Source organism: Euleptes europaea, chromosome 11 (genome assembly GCF_029931775.1).
Source record: "Euleptes europaea isolate rEulEur1 chromosome 11, rEulEur1.hap1, whole genome shotgun sequence".
Lineage (NCBI taxonomy): Eukaryota > Metazoa > Chordata > Lepidosauria > Squamata > Sphaerodactylidae > Euleptes > Euleptes europaea.
In genome coordinates this window covers 31,897,154-31,904,689 of record NC_079322.1, presented here as the reverse complement: position 1 = coordinate 31,904,689, position 7,536 = coordinate 31,897,154, and positions in this window count along the sequence as shown.

The following is a 7,536-nucleotide window of genomic DNA, read 5'->3' as shown; positions in this document are numbered from 1 at the left end:
CCTCTGGAAGCCTGTAATCGTTCAGGTTTCAGACTAGCTAAGTCTTCCTTTTGCGTCATTTTATTCCCCTTTTGAATTCTCCACCATATTGACAGCATTCATACATGATAAAGTGCAAGAGAGGCTCACATGCATTCCTTAGTATCCTGTATGAAAGTGGCCTTGTTCTTTTCTCTTGTTTGGGGATTCTTGACCCTAGTGCTCCATTTGTTAGGGCAGGAATAAATCTTTACAAGACAAGAATGTTTGCAACTCTGGGCTCAAAGGTCACATTTCTCAACTAATCTCTATACAAATTAGAAGACAATTCTATAGGCAAAAATTCAGACCAAATAAACATATACATTTAACTAGGTAGAATGTTTTGGGCATTTTCCCCTGTTTTTAATTTATTTGTAATTAGATTCCCCCCTTCACATATCCATAATACCTACTAGGTATTTATTATAAAAAATTATCCAGTTGTATTTGCAGCCTGTTAATCACATGCAATAACTCAGATGAGAGAATCACAGTGGAGAGTTCATGTATCCAGAACTGTGTCTGCACTGGCAACATACACAGAAGGCTTCTTATCCACACACAGATCTCTTGTGCTGCTCTTGTGTTAAAAGACAAATGGTTTGAATTGGCTTTGTTTCTTTAGCATCTTCCAGAGAGGCCAAAAGATATGGGTGTGGCATTTCATGGTCCAAAAGATTTTTTAAAAGCAGAGAATTGTAAAAATGTAGAGCTGATTTTGAAAGTGTGTCAGTAGAATCAGCCACTAGTTATTTTTAACAGCTCCTGAAAGCTTATCAGGCAGATACAGTTAATCCATTAATGGATTTGCAGGTATTTATAGCTTAGTAACTAAGCATGGTGGAATTAAACACAATAGGTTTGCAGTCACTGAATGAGAGCCTTTATTTCTACAAGTTTACATTAAAATTTACATTATAAATGTTAATAGTCTCTCTGTCAATCTGGTTGAGCTCAATAGGATCAGCGGATGAAGCATCGCATGAAAGCTTTATGCTAAAGATTGGTGGTAAAATGTTACTACTTTTGGGCTGTGACTGTGTTTTGTCATTGTTTGCGGTCAGGGTTGGCTATCGCAGGATTTGAATGTTAGCCATTGCAATTAGTTTATTGATTGTTTTATTGTGATTTTAAATATGGTGTTGTTTGTTTTTTTTAAATTATCCTTATATTTACTGGTTGTAAATTGCCTGGTATGTTTCAGCTTAGAAAACTGCAAGATATACAATGTAAATAAGTAACATGAATTAAATGTCGTCGATGTGGTGGAAAGGTATGGAGTATGGTCATATAGATGGGCTGTATATACTGTAGTTGAGTGGATGTGGGATTGTCTGCCCCTACTTTCCTTCTCTGACTGTGTCTCTTCTCCGTATTCTTCTTCCTCCTATCTTAAGCCCTCTATTCTTTCATCTGCCCTTCCATTGCCCCCTTTGTCTCACTAGACCTGTTTCCTCAGATTCCTGCCATCTTTCCTCTCCCACTGTATTCTCCTTTTGTAGAACCACCAGCTGATATCTTCCCTCCCCTGGCTCCTACTCCATCTATATCACCTTTCTTAGGCCATCTGATATTCTTCTATATCTCCATTCTTTGTTTCCTCATTCCCATTGCTCTTGTTTGCAGCCTTCTATTAAGTCAGGCTCTTCCTTTCCAACCAACTCCACTATGATAACTAATTCCTAGCAGTTTCCTGTAAAGCAAATAAATATAGTGGTGTGGAATCGTCTGCTGGCTGCTGATGTCGCAGAGTCTTTCAGTGCAAACTGAACCATCATTACACCCTTCTAAGGCCATTTATGCATGGGAAGTTTTGCCTTGGATTTGCCCCTCTCTAGATGCACATTTCCCCCATCCGAATTCTCAAAACTCTGCCGGGGGGGGGGGGGGGCTTATTGTTGAATTTGGAGAATGTGGATGCGAAAAATATGCATCTAGACAGCAGCAAATTCAAGGCAAAACCTCCCAAGCATAAATGGCAGTGGCCTGTTGGGTGTAACTCTGTTTAGGATTGCATGTTTTAAGTTTTTTCTAAAGCAGGGGGGGGACACCTTTTTTCCGCCAAGGGCCATTTGGATATTTATAACATAATTCGTGGGCCATACAAAATTATCAATTTAAAAATTAGCCGACCAAGCCCCAAGCAGACAGCTGCTCCAGATGACGCCCCCCCACGGGCAAGCAGGCAGGCATCCAAACGGTGGCACACTCGCCCACCTGGTGGCACAGGATGGTCTGTTGCACCAGCCGGGCATAGCTGTCCAGCTGGACACCTGAGTTGCTCCTGCTCTACATGGTCGGGGCCGGATTCTACAACTGGCTCCTGCTACCTCCGCCTACAGGGATGAAATGAGGACACACTGGCTAAGAACTGCCCCCCCCCGGTCCATTCTGGCCCTGCCCCCTTTAACCTCTCCATTGTCACCACTTCCACCCCCAGCTGTCTTGTAGTACAGAGGGAATATGTTTCTCCATGGCCCGGGTAGAAAAGGGGTAACACAATTTCTTGGGGGGTCCTAGCAGCTCCATAGCTAACAACTCTTCTGCAAGGGGGAAAAAGGTTCCTTTTCTTGGCAAAACAAACTCACATCTGTCTTGAATAAAGGCTTTTCCTGTCTGCGGGAGGGGGCGGATCACCAGTCTTCGATCCTTCTGAGCTAGAGATCTGCCAGGACCCACAAGGGTCACCAAATGATTTTGCAGGCCTTAAACGGCCCCTGGGCCTGACATTCCCCACCCCTGCTCTAAAGGAATGGGTAGATGGGGGATTTCTTACAGGTAAAATGTCACAGCTTCGTTTTTCCTTTTTGTTTTCCAAGCAGGTCTGATCTGGTAAAGCCATTGAAGAAGAAGGTGGACTGAGTTGTATGAATTTTACAAGCATGCTCCTAACATCCAGTTCTTACTTGGCTATTTTCTACCCCATTATTTAGGGGGTTTAATTTGTAGCTTTTTTTATGGTCTGCTCTGGTCTGAGGTCTATTTGATGGAAAGTTTAATGCTGATTATATGCCTACACTTGTTTTAATGACTTGTTTTTATGTTGGTAACTTATTATTTTAATTGTATGTGGTCTTGAGCAGGACTCAGATGGGGTGGCACAGAAATCTCCTAAAATAAATAAATTTATATTCCACGATCACATTTTTTTCAAACATTTGCCTAAAATGTTTGATCTGATATGTTGGCCATGTGTGTGCTTTCACAGCTATCATGCAAATTAAGCCCTTCATACAAAATGTAAATTAAACAAATGTAAAATACAGCTGCTGAACTGATACTTAACTCTGCTGGGTCTCATTGTATGTATTTGTATGCCTGCATGGGATACAATATAAGCCAGTACTCCACATCTGTTACTTCTTGTGTATTATAAGAAGGGAGAGGAGGGGAAAGAAGACATAAACATCTGACTACCTCACAAAGCCAATTAACTGTGGCAAGGCTAGTAAAGTCAAGCGGGCAGCACAGCAATGTGGTCTGAAAGCAGCTTTGTGTTTCAGGCTCTCACAAGAGATTGCAGGACACCCAGTGATCAAGGGGGGGGGAGCAGAAGGATCTCTGTTCCCAAAAAGACTCTTCTTCCATCCGGATTAGCATTCCCTACATTTATGTCAACACTTCCAGACATTTCAGTTCAGCTCTCCTCTTCTTCCCTGTTTGTAGGAGAAAATCCTAGTCACCAAAGAAAGGCAAAATCCAAGTTGCCAATTTGCCAGAAAGCAAAGAATGTCATCCTAGGAGCAGTCAACAGTAACCACCATAAAGCTCAGTTATCAAGGAAGCTTTAAGCAAAGCTCAGCTAATAGCTCTTGAAGAGGCACAGTTCTCCAGAGCTGTATTTCTGGCTCTGAAAACCAATCAAGCCAGAAGCTTTTGTTTTCCTTTCCCCCAACATGTTTTTCATTGTGAGGATTGACTGAAACAAGGAAAATGACTCATTCAGTGCCTTTCCCTGATTATCTTTTACAAGCACCAAGGGGCGAGGCAAGGAGGCAGTAAAAGATCATGGTAATATTTATGTAAATTTGCAGTCACTCAAGTAATGCTGGTACTGGTAGAGTGAAATCCAGTTTTCTGTAATGGAGAATAAAAGTGTACTTATGAGCTTTTGTTGGAGGATTGCCTTATCAGCTGTGACAGGCTTCTATTCATCACTTACATTGCTTATTAATTTAGGACAGGTTTGTATCATACTTTAAAAGCAACCACACCGCATACTTAAGACTGTTTACACTCATATCTATGTCCTTGCATTCAGTGGTTAATATTTTAAAAATTAGAAGAGGTGTCCAACTTAATCTGCTTGAATGCTCTGTATTGAAAGCATTGCTTTCTATTCCCAGAGGTGTTACGATTCAGTATGGTACCAGCAGTAAGGGGAAGATACTCGTGCCCCTACACATGCTTGGTGGCATTCTCTTTCAGTACTACAATGGACAGTGCCATTCTAAGCAGAGCGTAGGGTTGCCAACCTCCACGTACTAGCTGGAGATCTCCTGCTATTACAACTGATCTCCAGCTGATAGAGATCAGTTCCCCTGGAGAAAATGGCCGCTTTGGCAACTGGACTCTATGGCATTGAAGTCCCTCCCTTCTCCAAACCCTGCCCTCCTCAGGCTCTGCCCCAAAAATCTCCCGCTGGTGGTGAAGAGGGACCTAGTAGCAACCCTAGCAGAGCAACACCCATCTAAGCTCATTGACTTCAGTGGATGTAGTTGGGTGTAACCCTGTTTGGGATCGCATAACAAACCTGGATATTCAGAAGAGATTTAATGGTTGAATCCTGGAATAAAATTAAGTGCTCCTTACTCCATGAGCCCAGTTCAAGGGGCTGGTTATTAAATGGAAAGCAGGGCTGGTCTCAGGGCTTTTGGCACCCTAGGCCAGCTACTAACCTTGGCACCCACTCCTCACCACAGTCTGGGTGTGCATGGAGCCAACACAGACCAGGCTTGCATGGACCCAGGCAGGCAAGGAGCTGCCACCACCTTGCAAGCCAGATGGGTGCAGAGTCCAGGGAAAGTGGAGCTAGCATCTCCCTGCTCTTCCTTCCTCTCTTGTGGGGTCGGGGCAGCATGGTTGCCAACCCCCAGGTGGGGCCTGGAGATCTGGAATTACAACTAATCTCCAAACTACAGAAATCAGTTCCCCTGGAGAATGTGGCTGTTGTGGACTTTATAGCATCCTAATCCGTTGAGGTCCTTCCCCTTCCCAAACACTGTTCTCTCCAGGTTCTGCCCCAAATCTCCAGGAATTTCTCAACCTTGGCAACCCTATGGGGCACAGGAAGACAACCCAGGCTAGCTGCCATGACCCAAGCGTGCAGGAAACCAGATGGGTAAGACACCACCACCATGTGGCAAGCCAGGTGGATGCAAACTCTGGCAGCAGTGGACCTGGCAGCTGCCTGCTCCTCCTCCTCTCTCTCTCTCTCTCTCTCCCCCCTCCTATGTAGGGGAAGAAGGAAGGAAGGCTGGGCAAGAAGCCCCAGCAGCCAGCTTCTTCTGTCTTTCAAAAGCAGAAACACTTTTATGAGGTTCCAATGCCATTCCCATCTCTGTGCAGATTGGGCATTCCTACTGAAATGGTTAGGATAGCTCTTGTGAAACCTGAGTTCCCATTACTAATTTATTGGATTAGCTAAGCCTTCAGATACTTCTATACGGGAAGTGAATCACGTCTCTGTGCTTGTTGAATTTCATAAATTACTGTAAAAATACTGTAGCTGGTGTGCTATGTGTGTAAAGCGCCTACAAGTCACAGCCGACTTACGGTGACCCCTTTTGGGGGTTTTCATGGCAAGAGACTAACAGAGGTGGTTTGCCAGTGCCTTCCTCTGCACAGCAACCCTGGACTTCCTTGGTGGTCTCCCATCCAAATACTAACCAGGGCTGACCCTGCTTAGCTTCTGAGATCTGATGAGATCAGGCAAGCCTGGGCCATCCAGGTCAGGGCAGGAGTGCTATAGGGTTGCAAATGTCCCATCCCTCCCCCAGCTTAGGAGCCAGATAGGACAATCCTGCTTCCTTACCTCTGCAGCAATTCAGATGGCAGCTGCTGGACAATTTTTTTTTAAGGTTGCAGGGGTTAGATACATTAATTAGATTTTATTGGCTACAAATAATGCTTACATCGAGACCTATTTCATATTTTAGTCACATAACAATTTTCGGAAGGAAAATATTTTGTAACATTACATAGTAGCCTGCAACATATTGCCACCTAGTGGCAAGGTCTTGTTTACTAAAATGTTGCTATTTGTCCTTTCCAAGGGGTAGGTGATACATTCCAGAGGCAGCACTACCATGTTTAGGATAAATTGGTACTGGCGACCAACATTGCAAAACTAAGGAAAATTATACTCTTCTAAGCCCACTGAAGTAAATGGACTTAGAAGGGTGGAACTTTGCTTCGGAGTACACTGTTATGTTGCCATTCTAGTATTTACTTTATTTACCAATATGAAAACAGAGCATCTCCTCTCTGTACCCAGGGGAACAAAGATTTACCACTTACATTGCCAAATTTTCTTAGGTCTTTGACTACTCTACCATCTGTTTTCACTGTCCCATCTATTATCAAAGTTTTGCAAGATTGGGGCAATTTTGCCACATCTGTCTTAATTTGACCTGTTCATAGAAGTCTGAATAGATGTCACACAAACACACACAAACACATGAAGCTGCCTTATACTGAATCAGACCCTTGGTCCATCAAAGTCACTATTGTCTGCTCAAACTAGCAGCGGCTCTCCAGGGTCTCAGGTAGAGGTATTTCACATCACCTACTTGCCTAGTCCCTTTAACGGGAGATGCCGGGGATTGAACCTGGGACCTTCTGCATGCCAAGAAGATGCTCTACCACTGAGCCACAGCCCTTCCACTATTTACTTGATAGATTTCTTACTTTTCCTTTGAAAAAATGTCCAAGCAAGCTCTCATTAGCAATCCAGACTCCTATGCTAGTATCTCATAACTGATCTCAGTCTCAACACCTGGAGGGCTGGTAATTCCACCCCCCCCCCAATACTGGCATTCCTCACAATGGAAGGATTTGAAAGGTACATTTGCTCTTCCTCTATTTGGCTTCAAGAACCATGTGACATTACATCTGTCTTGGAAGGGTCTCGAAGCACTTGATACTCATTATTGCTGAGAGTTGCCAGTCATTTTTTAAAGGAAGCACTCTGGTCTCTTACAAGGTCTTTTACCATGAATTAACAAATAACTATGATGGGAGACAGCTTTAGCCCAACTATTTCTGTGAGATCCAGCATAATTAAAGATGTTTAGAAATAGCTACTTTGCATAAATCTTCATGATCCAGGCCAGTGTTGTGCATGCATAAAATTTAAGTGCATATAACTGTCCACAGAATTGTGGCTGATCAGTGCTGCCTACGGTTTAGAAAATAAAAGCCCATTTATTTAATAAATTATCATATTTTAATTATTTTTCACATTGTTTACCCTGTTTTTAAAAATGCTAAAATGCTCACTGTATTGCATGCTTC